Source organism: Balearica regulorum, chromosome 4, assembly GCF_011004875.1.
Source record: "Balearica regulorum gibbericeps isolate bBalReg1 chromosome 4, bBalReg1.pri, whole genome shotgun sequence".
Taxonomy (NCBI): Eukaryota; Metazoa; Chordata; class Aves; order Gruiformes; family Gruidae; genus Balearica; species Balearica regulorum.
In genome coordinates, this window is record NC_046187.1 from 61,188,542 (window position 1) to 61,212,236 (window position 23,695).

Sequence of the window (23,695 nt, forward strand, 5' to 3'; positions counted from 1 at the left end):
TCACAGGTTAGTCTACATGACACCAGGCCTGCTGGCAACAAATGGTGTACACCTATCTCAAAGAGGGAAAAGTATCTTTGCACAGGAGTTAGCAGGGCTCATTGAAAGAGCTTCAAACTAGATTTGAAGGGGCAAAGAAGTAAAACCAGGCTCACTAGAGATAAGACTGGGGACAACACATCAATGTTTGAGGAAAGGTGAGGTCCTTCGGTCTGTCATCTCAGTGGAGGTAGGGGTGGAAATCCATGCAGCAGCAAAGATGCAAGGGTTATTGATGTGTTAGAAACTACAGAAGTGCCTGAGAATGATCATGTAGGAATTAGGCTTGCCCTCAAAAAAGGTGGTGAAATCAAAAGCCCACTGAAGTGCATCTACACCAATGCACACAGCATAGGCAACAAACAGGGGGATCTGGAAGCCATTGTACAGTGGGAAAACTGTGACATAGTTGCCATCACAGAAACATTGTGGGATGACTCACACAACTGGAATGATGTAATGGATGGCTATAAACTCTTCAGGAGGCACAGGCGAGGAAGGAGATGTGGTGGGGTAGCCCTGTATGTTAAGAAGTGTTTTGATTGTCTAGAGCTTGACGATGGTGATGATAGGATTGTTTATGGATAAGAATCAGGGGGAAGGCCAACAAGGCAGATATTATGGTGGGAGTCTGTTCTAGACCATGCAACCAGGATGAAGAGGCAGATGAAATATTCTATAAGCGGCTGGGAGAAGTCTCACAATTGCTAAACATTGTTCTCATGGAGGACTTGAACTTACCAGATGTCTGTTGGAAACACAACACAATAGAGAAGAAACATTCTCTTCCCCAGTGCCAGGGAAGGTTATGGAAAGAATCATCTTGAGTGCCATCATGCAGCATGTACAGGACAACCAGATGATCAGGCCCAGTCAGCATGGGTTTATGAAAGGCAGGTCCTATTTGACCAACCTGATCTCCTTCTATGACAAAGTGACCTGCTTAGCGGAGGAGGGAAAGGCTGTGGATGTTGTCTACCTGGACTTTAGTAAAGCCTTTGACACCATTTCCCACAGCATTCTCCTGGAGAAACTATCTGCTCATGGTTTGGATGGGCATGCTCTTAGCTGGGTAAAAAACTGGCTGGATGGCTGGGCCCAAAGAGTTGTGGTGAATGGAGTTACATCCAGTTGCCGGCCAGTCACAAGTGGTGTTCCCCAGGGCTCAGTACTGGGGCCAGTTCTCCTTAATATTTTTACCAATGACCTGGACAAGGGGATAGAGTGCACTCTCAGTTAATTTGCAGACAGCATCAAGTTGTGTGGGAGTGTTGAGCTGCTCGAGGGCAGGAAGGCTCTATAGAGGGATCTGGACAGGCTGGATCAATGGGCCAAGGCAAATTCTGTGAGGTCCAACAAGGCTCAGTGCCGGGTCCTGCACTTGGGTCACAACAACCCCAAGCAACACTACAGGCTTGGGGAAGAGTGGCTGGAAAGATTCCCGGTGGAAAAGGACCTGGCAGTGGTTGGTCAATAGCCAGTTGAATATGAGCCAGCAGTGTGCCCAGGTGGCCAAGAAGGCCAACAGCATCCTGGCTTGTATCAGAAAGAGTGCGGCCAGTAGGACTAGGGAAGTGATCGTCCCCAGGTACTTGGCACTGGTGAGGCTGGACCTCGAGTGCTGTGTTCAGTTTTGGGACCCTCACTGCAAGAAAGACATTGAGGTGCTGGAGCATGTCCAAAGGAGAGCAACAAAGCTGGTGAAGGGTCGAGAGCACAAGTCTTATGAGGAGTGGCTGTGGGAACTGAGGTTGTTCAGCCTGGAGAAAAGGAGGCTGAGGAGAGACCTTATTGCTCTCTAGAACTACCTGAAAGGAGGTTGTAGCCAGGTGGGTGTTGGTCTCTTCCCCCAAGTAACAAGCAGTAGGACAAGAGGAAATGGCCTCAAGTGGAGGATTCAATTGGATATTAGGAAAAAAATTCTTCACCAAAAGGGTTGTCAAGCACTGGCATAGGCTGCCCAGGGAAGTGGTTGAGTCCCCATCCCTGGAGGTATTTAAAACATGTGTAGATGTGGTGCTTAGGGACATGGTTTAGCTGCAGTGTTAGGGAAACGGTTAGACCTGATGATCTTAAAGGTCTTTTCCAACCTAAACAATTCTATGATTCTATTCTATGATTATCTGAAACAATAAGGGGGAAGAAAGGAAACTGTCTGTACATAATGCTGAATGCAGAGGCAGCCTTAATAGTTATATGGCACTGGAATTTACTAGATATAAACAAAATTTCCATGAGTTTCCCCCATTCACTGTGCATTCAGCACAGTGGGTCTCATTCTGGCCTGTCTTGATATAATATGCACTCTATAGTGCATAATTTTTGAAAAATAATATTCTACATGAGCTATTACTGTACATTTAAAATCACAAGTAGATGAGATAATTAACTTGACTGCCATGTCTACCACTTTTTAAATCCAGTTTATTCAAGATAGCTTCTTTTTAATTAGTTCTTGGCAGACACTGCAGCTTTGATAGTAATTCTAAGCCATATTCCAGTGAAATGTTTCAGTAAGTTTCTATATCTTAAAGCCACAAAGTAAAACTTGCAGCAAAATCCATTGTCCTGGTTCTGTAAAACTATCTCTGGTAGCTAATCCACCAAAGATGAGGATCATGCATATGTGCAGAGTTATGCAGGATCATGCTCATAATTGTAGGTACTAATTGCAGTTATTGAGGTGGTTATTACATTATTATTTTGGTTTTAGCTACAACCCAGAGCTCTAATAAGTAGAAAACATGCAGAAGTGGATTGTTCAGTGCGCATAGGGGTTTTTTGTTTTCTGTTTTTAGGAAGCAAATATGCTACTAGCTTCTTACCCTGGAAATTGTTCTGCTTTTTATCACCAAAAAGAAGATCAAATCAGCTTTAGGATAAATGCTGAATCTGGCCTGTCAGAAGCATAGATCTGTATGTCTAACAGCATTTCTTTTGTATCTATATGTCATAATAAAACACCAGCCAATTAGTGATGGATGTCAAGAGGAAGCATAGGAGATTTCTATACCTATCCCAACTGAGAGATAAAGACTGTATCGTAAGGAATTTACAGGATCTAAAATAGAATTGGAAGCTGCACAGAGCACAATAAAGCATCATTCTGTACGAATTATTGTGTTCTTCTTTAGGCAGTGATGAAATATCATTGTCACAGCTGGGATTTGATTCTGACTTGGCTTAAACCAGTTTCTATACTGAATTAGAGGACCTCAAATTGGCTTTCTCATTGTGCAGACAATCTCTACATTACTGGGCAAATTCACAAGTATATGAGATACTGAGAAGGTTCATTCATTTTGCTCACGTTTCAGCTTCTACTAGTGGTATCTCCTGCCTCTCCACCCAGAAAAAAGATGAACTCAACGATTCATGATTTCATGAATTCTAATTCCATTCCATAGGCAGACAAGAAAATAAGATAGTAAATACTGACTTTCACCCACATGGTTATACTTAATCTGAGAAAAGCCTAAAGAGCATATTTGAATAACATCTGGATAAAAGTGCTCCTGCCTTTTAGGAGCATGTGTACATGCAATTTTTGCACTTTTCTGGTATACATAAATGCTGTCCTGCACACTTCAAATCACACGTTAATGAAAGTGCACTAATTTGCTAGTTAACATCAATCGAAACATATACAATCATTTTGTACTTCTATTTCAATCAAAATGGATGGCCATCGTTCCTATTTCTGCTCATATGGTATGATTGTCTTTTCATAACAGCAACCCAAAAATACAAAGTTATTGTCAGATTTAACATAGATCTTAGCAGAGAATGTTTATATCGATATAACTTGCCAAGTTTCATCAATTTGCTTCAGTGTTTTCATTCTATTTGTATGACCCCATTTTAGCTCATTGATGATAACACATTTTGATTTAAACTCACTTTGATGTCAAGTCCGTATGATTCAAAAATCCTGTTGAATTTAAATCATTTGAGTGTTTCCTGACATGATGTTCTTGTACATCAGCAAGTGCAGGAAGTTTATCTTTACATTTTTCTGAACTATCAGAGAATGGTTACCTATAAAATTGCCAAACATAAATTTTTTATCTAACCATTTTCTGCTCACTGATGAATAATCAGCTTCAACTGTCCCTTGAGATTTCCAATCAGTTTTAACTTCCTTCTTAATTTATGAAATATATTCTTTAGTTCTCACTTTAATTTTAATTCATTCCAACATTATCTCCTGTCAAGATGCCATATTATTTAGACACAAATTTCTTAACAAACAGAAGGAGAATATGCAAACACGATGCGCCAAGAATGTATGTTAGTGCCCTGAAAACTGCCAAGTTTCATAGATGATGATTTGCCTTGTTAATTATTTTGACAAGACTATCCATTGCAATAGCCTTTACCACTATTTTTTCCCATTCCTATATATCCTTAAAACTCACACCTAATATTTTCAGATAAATATCAAGCTCTCTTCTGTCTTCTACTGGCAGAAATATGTGAAGCCTGGGGCTCTAGGATTGGCAATGAATTAAATAGAGAGAGTTCTAGTGCTGCAAGTTTTAGCTGTAACCTCTTCAATTTTAAGTCTGAAAATGATCAAAAAAATTTCTCAAGAACATAATGTTTTGCATTAAAAATCCTGTTAGACACAGTCAATAATACTTCTTAATAAATGTTTTTAATATATATATCATATTCAAGATTCTGATTTAATAGAAAATGCCACTCAATGTGAGGAATATAGAAATTTTAGAACCTCTTAAAACAACTCATATCTTATAGGAAAATTGAAAATGCGTCCTCTTCATTTTAAATCAGAATTAGTGTTTGCTTTTTTAACATCATAGTTTTATTTTCTGAGCAGCTCAGTTTCATATCTGGTTTTGCACAAGATGATAGTCTACCTTTTATATCAAATACATGCTTCCATTAGTATGGAACCATTTCACTTAAAACTGGCTTTTTAGGAGGCCTCATGAATCACAATCCTTACTGGACTAATCAGGAGATTTTGTATTCAAAAGGGACTACTGTCATATAATCGGACAGCTTTTATGCTGGAATCACAGGACTGTTTCAAATCCAATTGTTGGGTTTGAACTAAAATTATATCTTCTATAAAGTCTGCCCTAATAAGATATTTCTTATGATAAAATTAACCCACAACCCCTTGGCTAACACTAAAGGTATCTCTGAATGTTCTGTGCCCTGTTCCTATTTTTTCTAGTTATTGGACCTCACTGTACAGTTGTAAGTGATTTTAAATAACCTGTTATTCCAATTTCTTTTCCGACGTGGTAAGTAAATGATTCAGTTGCCTAGATATAACCTTCTACCTACCTTCAAGATGCTTTATGTATTCTCTGTGGACTACAGTCCATGACACAGTGTTATTTCAGAAAGCATAATCTCCCACAGGTCCTGTGACATATCTGTCAGCGCTGTGTGGCTCTCTTGGACATCCTCAGACATCTCAAGGAAACAGTTGAGACCTTTTATATGGTGATAAAATCATGCCTTAAATGCCAAAGCCATGGTATTTTCTTGGAAAGCAAAATACTGTGAGGTTTTGAAGTCACCCCTGTAGCCCTCCCCACTACCAAAATCTTGCTACACAAACCCAATATAACATTATAAGAAATGTTTTACAATATTTTAATCATTCTTGTTAACCTTTGATACATCAAGTCCCAGTTGCTACATTTCCTCAAGTCCCAATCTATGCAGTCTACTTTTCTGGTGTAGACAGTTCGTGTCTTTACTCACATTGCTTGTCCCCTTTAACCAATAAAGATGGTTTCTAACAGTTAAAAGTGTAGAATAACCATTAGAGTTCATCTGGGTTTAAAGCTGTTATATTTCACATGCACGTTGAAATTGTTTTCATCATGTATTCCTTACTTCACATTCATTCAACTTTTTGATGGTGATTTCTTCAGGGCTAAAGAATGACATTAAGGCACAGATCTGCATTGGTTTCACTTTTGAGCCTTGTACTACAATTCCTTGTTTCTTGAAATGTAGTTGCAACCTTGATCCTAGGTAAATATGTTGCTTGTTCTCCTTCCAAAGCTGAACTCAAGACATAACACTAGTTCTAAGACAAAATCTTTAATCCAAACTCAGCATGCATGATACTGTCTGCTGCTAAACTTACTTGTGTAGTGCGTTAGTTGCGGCAGCAGTCTCCCTTTAAAGGTTTCAATGGATGTGTTAACATGCAATAATTCAGATTGTGTTATTACTACTTAAATTACAAAGTCAGAATTTGTAGGGAAAAAAATCAATGTAGTAGCACCTCATTTAATATTTTAAGCATGAAATTCTAAAATTAAACTCTTCTGCATGAATATTAGTATAATTTTTAAGCAGAGATCCAGATTATACTGTCCTGTGTTTTAAATATGACATACATACTTACAATATACTGTATGAAAATATTTTTAGGTTATTTTTTTTTCAATTTATACAAAATCCTTTTGCTTATTAGGTGCTGCTACAAAAACATTTTCTTCTAGGATTCAGCCTTGGAAGGCACACAGCCTCAGCAAAGTCCTGCTTCAAAAGTCTCTGGAACTTCTCACTGAAACTAGTAGTTAAATTCTCCTTCCACTTTGGTTAATGATGAAACATTAATGCAGCAAAGCACTGAGAAATCATTTAACCTACAGAAGGATATTGGTACAGATACTCCAATTGCCCTATGTCCTCCATCAATACAGGATAATGCAGTATATTTGGTATTCTACTATCCTTAGCATAACTCCACTAGCATTAGTGGATTTCTAACAGTGAAGTCATATTCTACAGTAAGTCTGTGCAAGTAGGGAATGAGTTACAGTTATTGATCGTTAATTTGTTTGTGTTGCTGTTTCAGCTGCTAATTATTAGTTGAATGACTGGTCAGAATACTGCTTTGTGCTGTTAACTCTGACTCTCTTATTGACAGATTGTCTTTGATCAGTAGAATTTAAGATATGGCTGTGTATTGTCCAATTACCATCCTTATAAAAAACCTGCTGTAGTGTTATTTGATATGTCTGTCAAGTGAATTGATTTACTTTATTGCTTTTCTACATAAGTTGCGAGCTTCTCTGTGAACACTCCAAGTCAGTTCTTACAGTTCTTTTAAACATTTTTGACAACATGATTTTGTTTTTCTGAAGTTTCCCATAATGAAGTGTTCAGTTTAGTGGTTTTCTTGAGTAGGAGGAACTGAGTTCCCCTAAACCTCACCAGAAGAGAAACACAGAAACATGGAGTTAGGGAGTCCAAAGAAAACTGCAAATCACAGCTGAGACTAAAAAGGACTAAACCCTGAGATTATTTGCTGGAATTCTGCCTTTTTCTGGGGGGGGAATCAGACATTATGATACAAGCCTTTAACAGATTGTAAACCAAAGGGAAACATCTGTTTTATGTTGGGTATACATAGGATATAGCGACATCCAGATGAAACCAAGGAAAGTGAGGTTTTCAGAATCCTGTAGTCAAATTCTCTGAATTCTGTAAAATAAAATGTTAACAATGAAACATTAATATATCAAAGCATTATAAAATCATTTATCTAAGGGTGAAAGTTAGGACATGTACTTCTGTCCCTATCAGTGCAGAGCTGTTCCTTAATAGCCTTTCGTAACAATTTTGCTGTAATCAGGAAACATAATGGTTGTCACTTTGACAGAAACCATTGCCACTTACGTTTAAGACATAAAAATCTATGGCAGAGATTTCAGACATGTAAGATTACTTACACTTAAATAGAACCCCCCTTACAATATTAGCTGTAAAAGTCATTAAAGTCTTACAATTAAATCAGACTCTTTCAGTAAGGTCAACAGTTCACTTGCCTATTAAAAGTTAATCATGTTATTCTTGAGAACTTTTTTGACCTATAATCTATAACCAGAATGACTGGAATTCTTTAGGTAATACATGTGTCACTGTCAATAGGTTATGCTCCTGAAAGGAAACAAAGGAAGACCATTCATTTTAAACACATTTTTTAAATGTATGGCAAATGAAAACCTAAAATATTGCAGTGAAACTGCAGAAAGTTCCTAATTCTATATCTCCTAGCTTCGATCATATTTTACACTTATTTCTTGTCACAAGCCCAGATTTCAGTGTGCATTACTGCTGTTTCTGTGTCGAATTCACCTAACTTGCAGCTTGGATGCAGAAGAGAGTCTAATTTTGATAGCAAACAGCAGCATTTCTTCTCTCCAGTTCTTCATGGAAACACACAGATAAACACAAGCAGCAGAAATGAGTGAGGCAAGTGAGCTATTCACCTAATGGATAAAGAACAGGGAGCTCATGTGCTGGAGTTTAAATCTCTGGGGTATGGCTCTTTGCAGCTCTAATTTACCAATTTGTTAAATTTCAAATACAGCTAAGAAACATTATAGCAAATTAGTTCCAGTAGAGCTATAAGGCTGTATATTTAAATACCCCACTTGTACTGCTTTCCTGATAAAATTAAATATGTCTCATCTCTTTCCAGGCTGTTCCACAATAGCAGCTGTTATTCAAATTCTCATTTGGGACAGAAGTTAAAAGTCCTTGAAAATTAAATTAAATTCATTCAATTAGGCTAAAGAAACATCTAAACCAACTATTAGTTAGAGGAATTTTATTTAGTTTATTTCTGTCAAATTGGAACTTTAAAGGGACTTCAAACTATCAAAACTGCTGCTATGTGAGCTTAAATAGCAACTGTAATTTTAACTCTGTATTAGTTATTCATTTATTTTATGTTCAGACATACAAAAATATACATTTCGTGTGAATCTGTAAAAAAAGATTCAAAAATAAACAGTACAAGGTTGCCTAAGGAATGTTTTGTAAAGATACCAAGTACATTTTCACTGTCCATCCAGTGAGACTGTTACCCATAAGATTGTGATGTATGTTCTTCTGTCTCATACTGTTTATATTTTCTGCAATTTCGAATGTTAAAAATCAGCAGTCATGTCCTTTTTGGAATGTTGTAAGATATATCTATTTCTTTGTCCCTCTAAAATGCATCTTACAGTTTTGTACCTGAACTTAACATTTCAAATGAAAGCCTAACAAGGACATGCTTAACATACCAAATAAAAGCACGGCAGAGAGAGAGATGACAGAATGCATAGGTGTCTTCTCTTACCAAGCACAGAAAAAGATGATGAAGGCATATGAAAATAAATATTCTTTTAAAAAAACAAAACACCCTGACCCAAAAAATTACTTGCAGTCACATCCTTGAGAACATTTCCTCTTTGTTATTCCAGCCAAAGGTATTATGTTCTGATCCAAGTCAATCATGCATTGTCATCCATATTTTAAGTTTTAACTAGACTGGCATCATTTATCATAAAAAATAGATTACGTATTGTATATACTTATACATATACAAGTATATATATGTATTTACCAAAATTATATGTTATATAAATATATATATTCAGAGATACACACATACACACACACACACATATATATGCATAATCATAGAACCCTGGGATGGTCTGGGCTGGAGGGAACCTTAAAGATCGTCTAGTTCCAATCCCCCTGCTGCGGGCAGGGACACCCTCCATTAGACCACGTTGCCCAAAGCCCCATCCAACCTGGCCTTGAGCACTTCCAGGGAGGGGGCATCCACAGCTTCTCTGGGCAACCTGGTCCAGTGCCTCACCACTCTAACAGTAAAGAATTTCTTCCTAATATCTCATCTAAATCTACTTCCAGTTTAAAATCATTACCCCTCATCCTCTCACTACATGCCCTTGTAAACTGTCCCTTTCCAGATTTCTTGCAGGTCCCTTTCATCATATAAGTATGTAAGTATTGGGCAACCAAATGAGCTATCTCTACTTGCTGGTAGGGTTAGAGAATTTAGAGATTATAACCTGCACCTTCAGGAATATTTAGGACACTGGTTACTCTTGAGTTGAAATCATCAAAAAATTTCTTCCAAAACTCCTTGAAGGATTTGAGAGTCTCTGTTTTCCAAAAGATAATTATTTTTCGAACTGATACCCAGGGACCTTCTTTGACATCAAAGCAGTTTCTAAAAACCCACCCCAACAATTGCATCCTGCTGGAGTTCCTTCACCTTAGACCAACGCGTTTTAACAAATTCCTGTATCATCCCTTTTCACAACACAAAAAAGATAGAGGGAAGTAATTCATGTAATTTCTATCACCAGTGATTCCTTAGTCAACCCGTTGTCTCAGGTCCAAATTGATAGAGACTGAGAGGAAGACAATAAAGAAATGTTAGGATAAAGGAGAAGTCTGCTGCCGTGTAATGTCATTGGAGTCCTTGAAAAGAGAAAAAAATGGACACCCAAGAACAGCCCTCAAATTTGGATCTCTGACAAAGACGTTAAGTATAATAACTGTATTTCATATCTAACACACCAGAATAATGAAAAGTGAGTTTAGCTTTACTTATACCGCTCTTGGTCAGTTATCCCACACTCTGGATCTCATGAGAACTGTAATAATTAATATCTTCTCCAAACATCATGGCACAGCAGGGACCAGTGGTTTCCTGGGGCTGGGAGCTGGAAGCTTCAGGGGCTCCCTGGGGGCGGCAAGGCAGGGTCTCACCAGCCAGGCCATCCCACCACCCCAGTCGGGGAGTAGTGCAGGCGGAGGAGCAGCCAGGGACAGCCCCAGCCCTGGGCAGCAGGCACCTCCCTGGGGATGGGGACGGGCCAGTGCTGGACTGGTATGTCGACCTTCAGGTGGGGGTCAGGATCAGGTCCGGTGGGGTGAACCAGGGTCAGGCACAGCCCAAGATGGCCAGGCTGGGCCATGGGGACAGGGATGGACCTGGATCAGCACCATGGCTTGGCACAAGCCAGGCTGCAACACAGGGGGGCTGTTGCTCCATTGGGGGCCAAGAACCACTGCGTCAGCCAAAATCGGACTCCATGGGAAGGGGATTGTGAATCGGGTGCTGAGCTTCAGGGTACGCTGCACAGATCAGCTGTACTCACTTCTTTTCTACAGACAGTAGGTTGGTCTGAAGCCTTCAGGGTGCAAGTGATATACCAGTTGTTATACAGAGTCCTTAAATTCTTTTGTGATCTGGAAAACTTAATTATCTTAAATATAAAAAGACCTTAATTATTTTTTAAGATGACATATTTAATATGAGAAACATCAACTGACCATCATGATACAAATTTCCAATACTCAATTTTTTAATCTTGAGAAATTTGGTCTTCAGTTTACTTTAAATTTTAAAATATTATCTTTGATTCCTTTGATCTTCTCTAACTGTGCATGAAGGCAGTGCTTTGCTCCAAATCAAAGAACAAAATACGCAGTAGCATCTGCTTCTATAACAGCTGATTTCTACCTGCAGAAGAGAGGAAAGAGTTTCCTCTGACAGAGCTTGCTTGAAACTCAGCCTCAGATAGGCTGGGGAATATGCCTGCCTGATGTAATTACACGCTAGCCGACAGTAATTACATGTATATGTCTGTCATGGTTTAGCGATGTATTCGATCATTCAAGAGAAATAGTTGTAACAAATCTTTCTGGAACATTTTTAAGTTAATAAAAGGAAAGGAGTTGCTTCAGGTGTAACTAGTAAAAGAGTGGATCATGGAGAGTGAATGATGTCATGATATTACGTGCATGAGATGGACTAAACAGCAATCTGTAAAACATGGTGTATCATCTTAACTGACCCAAACAGTTTTAATTTTTACATTTGAAAATCTATTCAAATACTACTGAGAAGTTTTTGGTTCATTTTTGGGGGTTTTTTGGGGGGTGGGTTTGTGCTTTTTTTTTGTGAACTTGTATCTTTATCATAGTCTTAAAAAGATTTATTTGTAAAACCTCTGCTAATATTCTCAGATTTGGGGGGGTGGTGGTGGTGGTTTTTCAGTTTTTCAGTCTTCTAACCTGGATGTTATCAGCATGATAAACGGTTAGATTAGCAAAGTGTGCATGAATGAGCAACTGACAAAATGTTACAGTAATTAGATGCTTGGTATTATGTATGGAATTTTATTGGCCTTTATTATGGACATTAAATGTGTGCTCAGAGAGGAAATAAATGCTATGAGTTTATGTGCAGGCATAATGTAAAGTAACCATTACAAAAATCCATAGCTACAAACAAAGAACTATAGGAAACCATTAACAAAAGCCAGTGTTCTGTAATCAAGTTGTAGCTCACACATAAATTGAGCTTAGTGATGTCACACTGTCCTGGTGTTCCTTTATCCCCCTAACAGAAGTATTGGAAATTGTCCTTTTCAGTGTCCTTTTTTCTATACTAAGAAAACCTTCTTCTTTCAACTTTCATGGTTAGGTCACTTTTATAAAACTTTCACCATTCTTATTAATGTGCTTTGTCTTCTGTCTAGTTTGTCCAATGCTTCCTGTAGTTTGTTGGTCAAAACCAAGCACCCTATTCCCAGTGTTATCATAGTACCACATGGCAGGACTGAATAATAAATCTCTGTATGCTACATGATAGTATTCTTAAAAGTATCCCTGAATTACATTTTCCTTTCTACAAAAGCATCACCAATTTGTGACTCTTTTTAAAAATCTTTCCATTTGGGTGTTAATGACTGAAAAATACTTATTTTTTGATGTTTCCAAACTAAGTGTGATTGTGTACTTTGTCTTTATTGCATTTCATAGTCTTTATTTCAGAGTGTTTCTCTGATATGTGAAGACCATTCTGTCTCCTCAAGTGTTTGGAAAACCTCATGGGTTTGTGTCACCTGTATAGCTTGTACTTGTATTCTCAATGTCATCACCTCAGTCTTTCATTAAAATACAAAATAATGCTTGATCAAGTACAAATTTCTGTGATCTATGGCATTTATAATAGAATTTGACAACAAAATATTAATAACAGGTCTTTTTGAAGGTTTGGGGGTTTTTTTGTCTTGTTTTGCTTTGACTATGGCCAAATAAAACATAACACTAATTTTAAAAAAGCAAAAATTTACCTTTCCTGTGCTATTGCCCTGGAGAGAATTTCTTTCTGTAAGGTAAAATGCTCTACTCACGCACACCAGGAAATGTCTTAGCTGTATATTAATGCTAGTGTCCCAGAATGATTCCCTTAGCAATAATGGATTATGCACTAGTAAAAAGAATTTCCCACATACTATAAGAATTAGATATTCCATATAATGTGCTAAAAAGATTTATCTTGAATTTGTGATTGCAGAACTCATCATAATGTTACAGCTTATAAATTTGCACTGAGAAAAGAGAGCAACTGCTAATGGAATACATTCAGAACATGATAGGTAGAAAATTAACCTTATTCTGCTATTAAGTTGGTCATAATCAATAGCTTTCACAAATACCATAAAGTGTCCCTAATTTCAATCTACGTGTCCTAAAAATTAACATCTAGAATAAATTACTTTTTTATTATTATTATTGTGGGGCACCTTTTCCTTGGAATTACTGTTAAGGTCACATATAATAAAAATATGTCTTTAAAGTATAAAATGAGTTTGATAAGGAATGCAGAAGCCAGAAGGTAATGGTTCCAGATAAGCCTACATTTCAAATATATTTGACATACCAGCAAATTGTCTGGATAGTTCAGAAACTGCAAGTGCTGGGGAAGTATTTCATACTGCAAATTCATGGCCTTTTTACTTATTGAAATATAATTAATTACAATCCTATAGATCAGATACACATTGTTAAATTTCACAAAGAGGCTAATAGTTTCTTCATTTATGAAAATAGGTTGCTTTAAAATGCACAGCCTGAACCTCATTTTACATCCACAGGCTCTCAGGATCCATTCTCTTTCACGCAACTTTAGGCATTTTTTCAATGAAAGACACCAGGACCATATCAATTAAAGAGTAATTTAAATATATATGCACACAATAGAGAGACAAAAGGAGAGAAGAATCAGCTGTGAACAGAATGGAGTCTTTTCATCAATACAATACAATAAATTATTTCTTATAGGATAAAATTCACTTTACGCTGAAAGCCCAAGTAATCATTGTGTGAGAGAAAATGTGTGAATGGGATGAAAAGATAAAAATCAGACACTACTCAAAGGAAGCTAGGGTAGGGGGCTGTAGTGGAGCTTCCCTGTGATGGCTATAGCAACTAATCCAACACAGGAATTAGGGCATCATTCATGCTATGGCATTTAGAGAGCTGGTTGCACTTTCCCAGGTTTTATTGCATGGGTTTTAGGCAGGTCTGCTCAGACCACCTAGGCTGCTTTTCTTCCTGGCTTAGGCTTGATACACCATAATACATCCCTCCTGCCCTGGGCTCCCTACTACTTCTTTGTGCCATGATTACAAGACCATATTACAAGGGTTTTCCATTTTTGTAAGTTTCTCTCTATCCAGTTATAAAGCTAAAGGTTCCATTTAGGCTGGATTTTGAGACTTCCAAAGCTATTCCAAATCAATTGGGACCCTCTCACAAGACTTGATTCTGATTAGAGATATATATTGTCTATATACTTCATATGGGAAGATGGCATAAGTAAAGATGTTAGTTTACAAGCCAGGAGCTATGAAAGGAAAGTCAAATTTTCTAATGTCTCATTTTGGCATGGCCTTGTTACATAAATGGAAATATCACTTACAACTATTCAGCTAAATGCAGAATCTTCATGTTTTACCTATTAATTCCCATTAATTAATGTAAAATGTGAGTAATCACAGAATTTGGTCCATTAGGATAAATCAGACCCATGACAACTGTAGAAAAGGAATGTAATCACCAAACTAATATTGTACATAATAGATGTTTGTGAGAAGGAGGTTTGTGGCAGGATGTATGACACGTAGATGAAGAATGTAATGGCAGGAGTATGAACACAAAGCCAAACAGGAACTAGAATATGAAGTTGCATATATTGTCTGAGTACACATTTCTTTATTAAACAACAACAACAACAAAATAATTAGACTGTGCTATGAGACACAGATCTAACATGTCTGTTGTTTCTCACCCAAAAGTATCCTGAGAAACATGCTGATTCAATGAATGACAGTGGTAGCCTTCTACCAGTTATGATGTAGAGAAACATTGCTGCAGGAGTGCTATACATAACTTTGAGGCAGCAAGGCAGGACTTCAGTAATTTGTATGCCTGCCTATCTCCAAAATCATTCTGTAGTGGAAGGACATGAGTCTGTGGAAGGTACTTAATGCAAAATCTACTGCACTTCTGTGGTGGGTTGACCCTGGCTGGAGGCCAGGTGCCCACAAAGCCACTCAATCACTCTCCTCCTCAGCAGGACAGGGGAGAGAAAATATAACAAAAGGCTTGTGGGTTGAGATAAGAACAGGGAGAGATCACTCACCAATTACTGTAATGGGCAAAATAGACTTAACTTGGGAAAATTAATTTATTACCAATCAAATGAGAACAATGAGAAATAAAACCAAATCTTGAAACATCTTCCACCCACCCCTCCCTCCATCCCAGGCTCAACTTAACTCCCAATTTCTCTACCTCTTCCCCCATCAGAGGCACGAGAAGATGGGATGGGGAATGGAGGTTGCAGTCAGTTCATTACACATTATTTCTGCCACTCCTTCCTCCTCGCACTCTTCCCCTGCTCCAGCATGGGGTCCTTCTCACGGGACACAGTCTTCCATGAACTTCTCCAACATGAATTCTTCCCACAGGCTGCAGTTCTTCATAAACTGCACCAGTGTGGGTCTCTTCCATGGGGCACAGACCTTCAGGAACAGACTGTTCCAGCGTGGATTCCCCATGAGGTGACAAGCCCTGCCAGCAAACCTGCTCTGGTGTGGGCTTCCCACAGGTTCACAGCCTCTATGGGTGCATCCACCTGCTCCAGCGTGGGGTCTTCCATGGGCTGCAGGTGGAGATCTGCTCCACCATCATCCTTCGTGGGCTGCAGGGGCACAGTCTGCCTCACCATGGTCTTCTCCACAGGCTTCAGGGGGATCTCTGCTCTGGCACCTGGAGCACCTCCTGCCCCTCCTTCTGCACTGACCTTGGTGTCTGCAGAGTTGTTCCTCTCACACCTTCTCACTCCTCTGTCTGGGTGCAATTGCTCCTGGTGCTTGGGGTTTTTTCTCCCCTACTTAAATGCGTTATCCCAGAGGTGCTACCACCATTGCTGATGGGCTCAGCCTTGGCCAGCAACAGGTTCATCTTGGAACTGGCTGGCATTGGGTCTATCAGACATAGGGGAAGTTTCCAGCAGCTTCTCACAGAAGCCACCCCTGTAGCATCCCTGATACCAAAACCTTGCCACACACACCCAATACAACTTCAAAAGGCATCTGATGTGAAACTGATGTGAACAGCTATATTGCTATTTGGTCCGTATGTGCATCCATACTTATTTCAGCTGTTAGCACTTTGAAATTCTAGCCCATGATTCCTTGTCCTTCAATGTACTACACTCTTTCTCGCAAGGCATAAAATCTAATATTTAGGTTTCTTGATTGGTTGCTTGGCTGGTTGGTTTGTTTGTTTGCTCACTTGCTTGCTTGTTTGCTGTTGATGGGATTGGGAGGATGTATAGGATAAGCTGTTTCTACAAAATACTTCCAAATATACACAAAATAATTTAATCTCAGCAAACTACTTTATGAAAATTCTAATGGAGTTATACTTGATCTAGTGAACTAAACAGAACAGTTGAAATTTGACCTTAATCATTCAGGACAGTAGCTAATATTAAGAAGAGTAGTTCAGAGGTTTAGGAAAAAACCCTCTGAGAATTCAGCACAGGAAATTCTCTTATCTGGTATCCCTCAATGGACTTTTTTCATTACCTTTGTACAGACAGCTATACAATATCCAAAAGGTATTTGACAGTCTAATTTGGAGGTATAAATGCTGCTATCATGTGACTAATTTTCTTTACCTACTGATTATGTCTGACATAGCACACTTCAGAAAGTCACGGTGCATGCAAATAACATGACAGAATAACAGTACTTACTGTACTGCACTTACATTGATGAATCATGATGTAACTTACTGGTAATAAATTATCAGCAAATGCAGCAAAAGGACATTAGAGAGAATCTAAATTATCAGAATCAGCAAACAAGATTAATTACTATTGTTTTTATTACACAGAAAAATAGTTGCTTTCAGTTGGACTATATAAAAATGCTTTGGCTTTTGCTTGTATTTATTTTTATTAGTGTTCATTATCCTTCCCTTCAATGAAAGAGTAACACCAGATGCATACTGAAAGAAAGAAAAAAATGTTAGCTATAGTGCTTGCAACTTGCTTCACTAATTGTAGATAATTGCAGAATATTTTTTGGTCCCTGTGATTTGCATATTTTCTGCATTAATCAGGGGACAAACCCCAGGGATCAATGAAATAAAACAGGACCAATATCACTGCACTATACACGGCAGATCCACTGATTTGATACACAGAAAAATAAAATTTTAATATTTAATATGTAACTGAATAATCATAACAAGCAATAACATTCAAGAATGTATTAATTTATACTATTGCTGAATAATGTGTATCATACACATTATGTGTATCATATAGTTTCTCTTAATATTATATTTATAACTCAAGTTCCTTCCAAGATATTCTGTAGGTTTTAACAGACACAAGAAAAGGAAGAAATAATGGAAACAAAGAGTTGCATGTGTGTCAGAAAGTGTTATGTAGGTAAATTTCTACCTGGATATTAATTTAATAATATCAGTAAAACTTGGTGCAATGTCTTTCTTTTCAAAATGTCAATTGCTGCTGAACAGAAATGCTGAAAAAGCTCGATGAATAATGAAAAGATTAATTAATTTAGAATAAGGACATAAGATCATTGGTACACATTTTTGAATTGTCATTAATATCAACTATAATGTGAGGATTTTTTAAAAAACCCAGAGAATTTTTTTTAAAAGAGAGGATGAGAGAATGTGCTCTCATTTAAAAAATGAGTTCTGTGGGTGTTTCTCTACAATGCAGGCAGGACACTTCTGCTGCTGCTGTTTGAGGCTGAGAAGGAACTAACAGTTTGGAAGCCAAAAACCCCTCACTTTACAGCAGTCATAATAGGCCTAGTGTATAACAGGCCCTGATCTTCTCCCTGAATATTGCTTGACAGGGTAAAAATATTTTGCGGCTCCTGGGACAATAGTTCTAAAAAATTTTATGATTTTAACTACACCTTACATTCAGTTGAACATAATCATTGTTCCGTGGTATGGTATCTATATAATAAATTCAATGGTAAACATAATCTTTGTTCCAAAACTGAGAATTTAAAGTACATTTAGATATGAGGGAAAAGTTCTAGACAGTAAATTAATACAAAAGAAACTTCAGCACTGCAACTACAGACAGAAGTGTGTTTAACTCTTCTCAAATTCCCTAGCTGACTGTATTACTGTCTTTTCAAGAAAGAATGATACTTGATGGTGGCTGGAGTGGCAGATTATACTGTCTTGCGACAGATTTGATGCTTACAGAAATAGTTTTTTGTACAGTTCCAAAAGTTCATCCCACACTAAAATCCAGCTATTTCAATAGTTTTAACAATAGATTATTGCAGCTATTCCTGCATTGTTACATAAATTCTTAGATACAATAACTGTATAAAGACTCTCAGATTTTCCCAGTGAACAAGCATCTCCTGAGAACATTACTGTTGTCTAAAAAAGCATAACATCTGTTTCTACCTTTTGCTTTAAAGAATAATAGATAGACGATATTTACTCAAGGAAAAAACCCATCTTTCTTCTTCCAGATCTTTTATCCTTAAACCCTAAATTTCAATCCATCAATTAGATCTGAAAACACAGACATTCAAATAAAGATATCATATTGTTGATGTGAAGAATTTCCAGTCCTTGGCCTTCTGATGTGAACTATTCTGTATGTATTTTTCAAAAAACAATTTGACAGTTTCTCTTGTTTTAATTATACTGTGAAATATGAAATCACAAATAATGTGCTTTCTAATTAATTTCTAAGATTTGGGGAAGGATGTAATTCCTGGAATTGAAAACAGATATAGTTTTCTATAGGCTTTAGTATATGTGAATACGTGCTCTGAATTTCTGGATTTAAACTGGAGTTACCTATAGTTTTATCAGATCCATAATTTTCCTTTTCACAGAAGATAAACACTAGTTGCTTCAGTAATGCACCTAAAATTCACCTCTCATAGGAATCTGAGTAACTCATCCTTTTTGGCAGTATCACAGTCTCACCTTCTGCTAATAGATTGGTAGGTTCATGCTGTGCCCTCCCTGAGACAGAAGCAGGAACATCAACCAGAAAAAAACACAAGATCAAGGAGATCCTGTATCCTGCCCCCACTAGGTAGAAGGCAGTAGCTTAAAGGAAAGGAGTGAATGGAGGCAAAGCTATGCTGGGGGCAGCAGGTGAACCCCCTCCTTGCCTACCTCACCTTCCCAGGTGCCTCTATACAACAGGTATGAGGCTCTGGATGTGGAAGGTCAGTCATAGGATGATGGTCCATAAACACCATCATGGATGTTTATGGATGATGGTCCATAAACACCAGCGGTATTGTCAAGGTCAGAAAGGCTTACCCCTGGTACCACGACCACCTCCAAAAGGAAAAAAAGACAGGTTAAAGTTGTAGGTGACTCCCTTCTGAGGGGAACAGAGGGTCCGATATGCAGGATAGACCCTCCTCTTAGGGAAGTCTGCTGTCTCCCTGGGGCTTAGGTTAAGGACATCACTAGGAAACTTCCTAGCCTGGTCTGGCCCTCGGACTGTTAGCCATTATTGCTCCTCCATGTGAGTGGAGATGCAGCTGCAACATGTAGTCCGAGGGCAATCAAAAGAGACTTCAGGGCCTTGGGATGGATGGCAAGGGAATCTGGAGCACAGGTAATTTTTTCCTGTATTCTTCCAGTTGTGGGCAGCAATATTGGAAGAAACAGATGGAACCAGTCTATTAATACATGACTTCTTGGCTTGTGTCACTGCCAGAATTTTGGTGGTTTTGATAACGCAATGGTCTATACAGCACCAGGCCTGCTTGCATCAGATTCATCTTTCTCAAAGTGGGAAGAGGGTCTTTCTTCACGAGCTAGCAGGGCTGATTAACAGAGCTTTAAACTAGACTTCAACGGGGAGGGGGATAATATCAGGCTTGCCTATGACAAGCCATGGGACAGCACACCAAGGGACAGTTTGAGCTTCGTGGCCACCTCAGGAGCAGAGTTTCAAATGCAAAATACATATCAATTTGAAATTTGTTATAGGTTTCTTTTATAGACTAATCAACCAAAAGCTCCTTACTTCTTCAGAAGCTGAAATAGTTAGAAAGGGATATACAGTTAATTTGGCATTAAATACTCTCTCATTAGTATTAGGGGGTCTTGGCATACCATTGTAATTACTTGGGGTCAAAACCTGCCAGTTTTTCCAATATGCTGAAACTTCTTTTAACAGTCTGCTCCACATCAAAATCCTGACATTAGATTCTCATATATATTTCTGCACTGCCTCTGGAATTTTGCTGTAAATCATAACACTTTCATTAAATTTTATTGCTATTTTTAAGAAGTTATTGGTCATGAGAAAATGTTTATTACAGTAGTATGTGTAAAGAAGGAAGATGGAAGTGCTTGAAAGTCCTTTGTTCTTCCAGTGATGGAAAAACTACTGCCTTTGAAAATAGAGCAGAAGAAACTGTTTTAAGGCTGTGACTTCCTTGTTGTACCTACTTTTAATTTTTTTCTTTCTCTTCTTTCCATGTCTTTGGATTCCTGATAAGGATTCAGAAGTGGCCAGAAAATGGAGATTTGGAATGTTTGCCTGGTAGGAATCTTCTAGATCATCTGAGTCCAATTCTTCTCAATCATAGGCCTCACAACACATTTTAGTTTTGACTTTTGTCTGTAACACCAAGTCCACATGCCCTCACGTACCATCCACCACCCCGTGCTCTGTAGCGAACTTAGGTCCCACAATTATAAGCACAAGCTCAGAATTCTAAGTTGCCAGTAGAAAGTAGGAGACATGAGGACCATTCCTGGTATCCTAAGTCCCTGCTTTAGCAGGAATTTTATAAGTAAGACAACCAGATAAATCAAGGGAGCAGTTAATCTCCCATACTAAAGAAGAAAGTACACTCAAAATACCCAATATCAATAAAATATAAGTCCCTGTCAGCAAGACAAGGGGAAAAATCCCTCTTTTAACTCCAAATCTGGAGATCAGTTCAACTGTAGGCACACTAACACTGTTGCAACACACTAACAGGCTACCTGGAATATTTTAATATGATTTAAAGATCAGTTCACTCCTTTCTGTACACTATCTGTAACAGAGGCTTATTGTCAGAACTTCATAGGAAGGTAAATTCTGAATTCCTCCATGCTCTTCGCTACCTTTGCATACATAAAGTTCAGGTTGAGAATAACCAGAAACCCTAAAGTATGGATAAACTTTTATTTTTCATTTCAAGGAATAAAAAATTATAGAAGACATTTAGGAAAGGTGTATAGCAGCTGCACATGTATAGAGTACTGATTCTCTATTTCTAACTAGACCAGATTCATCTAATAACTTGCTCATGCATGATGGTACTTCAGCAGGATTAGATACCTGAATGCAGAATTGACTCATATCCTTCATGTGCCAGTTGACCTCAGAAACACCTAAACACTGCCATGGCCTTACCTTCTGACATTGAAAGTTCTTAGGCCCCTAAAATCTGCCCCCCCCCCCCCCCCCCCCCCCCGGCCCCTGCCGTATATACTTTTTAGTATTTAGGATCTAATTCACCCTGAGGACCATCAGAAGTCATAAAAAACCCATTTTTTCTGCCTGTCTTCTATTGACAGGGTCTGATCTGACAAAAGTGCTCTGAGAATATCTCAACATAGGGCTTCTAAAAATATAGCACCTTCTTTAAACGTATTATGATTCCTGTTTCTACTCAGTATTTTAGCTTCAGAATATTTCTGTAGAGTCTAAAAGATGTGATTTCAGTCTCTGTGTCTGAGGAGGTTCAAACAAATATGTCCAGTTTTTCAATACGTCCAACTGTAAAACCTAAGATGAAATAAATTCAAGAGCAAGCATGACTCAAATTTATAGCTTAATGTATTCCTTTGGGAGATGCAGGTTTAGTCTTTTCACAAAGCATACAGGATTCAAGTCTTGAAGAGGAAGAAGAATTTAAGCAGTGCTCTGTCCTTTTTTTTTGTTGTTTACTTTTTTAGTGGTTCCCTATTCAGCTCATCCCAATTTTAAGCACCTAATTTCTACAAACATGATCAGTTTGGATAAGTGCCTAATTTGGATGTTGATTAGCCAGTTTGGCACACTGTGACATTAAGAAAGGACCATCATAAATGCAGGGGACTTTTGACGTTAATCTTTGGGGAATAAACCAAAAGGTGGTGTTATGGACCAATGTTAGTGTTGAATTACAATTTGCTTCCATTGTGTTTTCTAAATCTCATAAATTTCTGGGGTTCCTTACATAATCTGACAACCTTGATACAAAAATAATACATTTTTAATAATTTATAATACAGGGAATGCAGTGCAATAATTTCTAAAATAAAATGCAATCATGCTGTGCTAAGTTGAACACAATAAACTGTCCCATTACAAATAAAGGAAGATGAAGAATGAGAGAGAGTATGAGAGAAAACCAGAGTGAATATTCAAAAGCAAAGAAAAATATACATCCAGAGTGAAAATCAGTTGTGACCTTGAAACTTGACTGAATTCATTGGGGTTATTTTGCTGGGGGCGGGGGGGGGGGGGGGGGGGGGGGGGAAGGCATTTTTCCCAAAATGCAAGATCCTGTCGTTTAGAAAGGCATTAATGAGCTTTTCTTATCCTGGGTTAGTTTTATCAAGTATGATATTGAAATCTTATATTAATCTAGAGCTTAAGTGAAAGATTTTTTATAAACAGCTTAGTGGATATTCTAAAATAAGCAGCACAGACTGCTTTTTGATTGATATAAAGTGGATATTGACGTAAATTATGCATAAATTATACTGTTGTCTTTTTCCTTCATATCATTACCTTAAGTTTTATGAATCACATGGTGCTTTTTTGTTTTCTCTGAAAATCTTAAATGCCCAAGACCCAGAGACTTCATATACAAGACCTCTGTCCCATTAGCTTCAGCTCCTATAAATAGCTGTTAAATATTCAAACATTCACACAGAAGAAGAAGAAACACTAGGTTTGCATTTTATACAGAATTTTACATGCTTTTACCTCCCCCTGATTTTCCTATATTCACTACAAACCTTTCAGTCTATTAATACCAGGGAGAGGGAAAGGGGAGAGAAGAGGCAGAAAAGTATCTTACTTCCTTGTATAATATCTCAAAATTGCATGCTGAATTAGTAAGATTGCTTCAAAACCAGTTTTTAGAAACTGAAGCTATGTCTGAGCTGCCTGACATGCCCTATTCATATAGCATTTATGTAAACTTACAAGGTTACTACCTTGCACATTTGAACAAAATCCCATTCTGTACTGACAGCTTTCTCTTCAACAGATAACAGGAGATGGCAATGTGCCCTCCTAGCCATACAGTGTTGTAAGCTTAATAACTTTCTGCCTGGTCTCATCTTGCACAATCAGTATGACCACAGCTCTTCTGAGACCTGACTTGCTATTCCTTTTGTTTTATTTTTACCTAGACTTTGGCCCATGAGACAAGCCCAACTTCCTGTA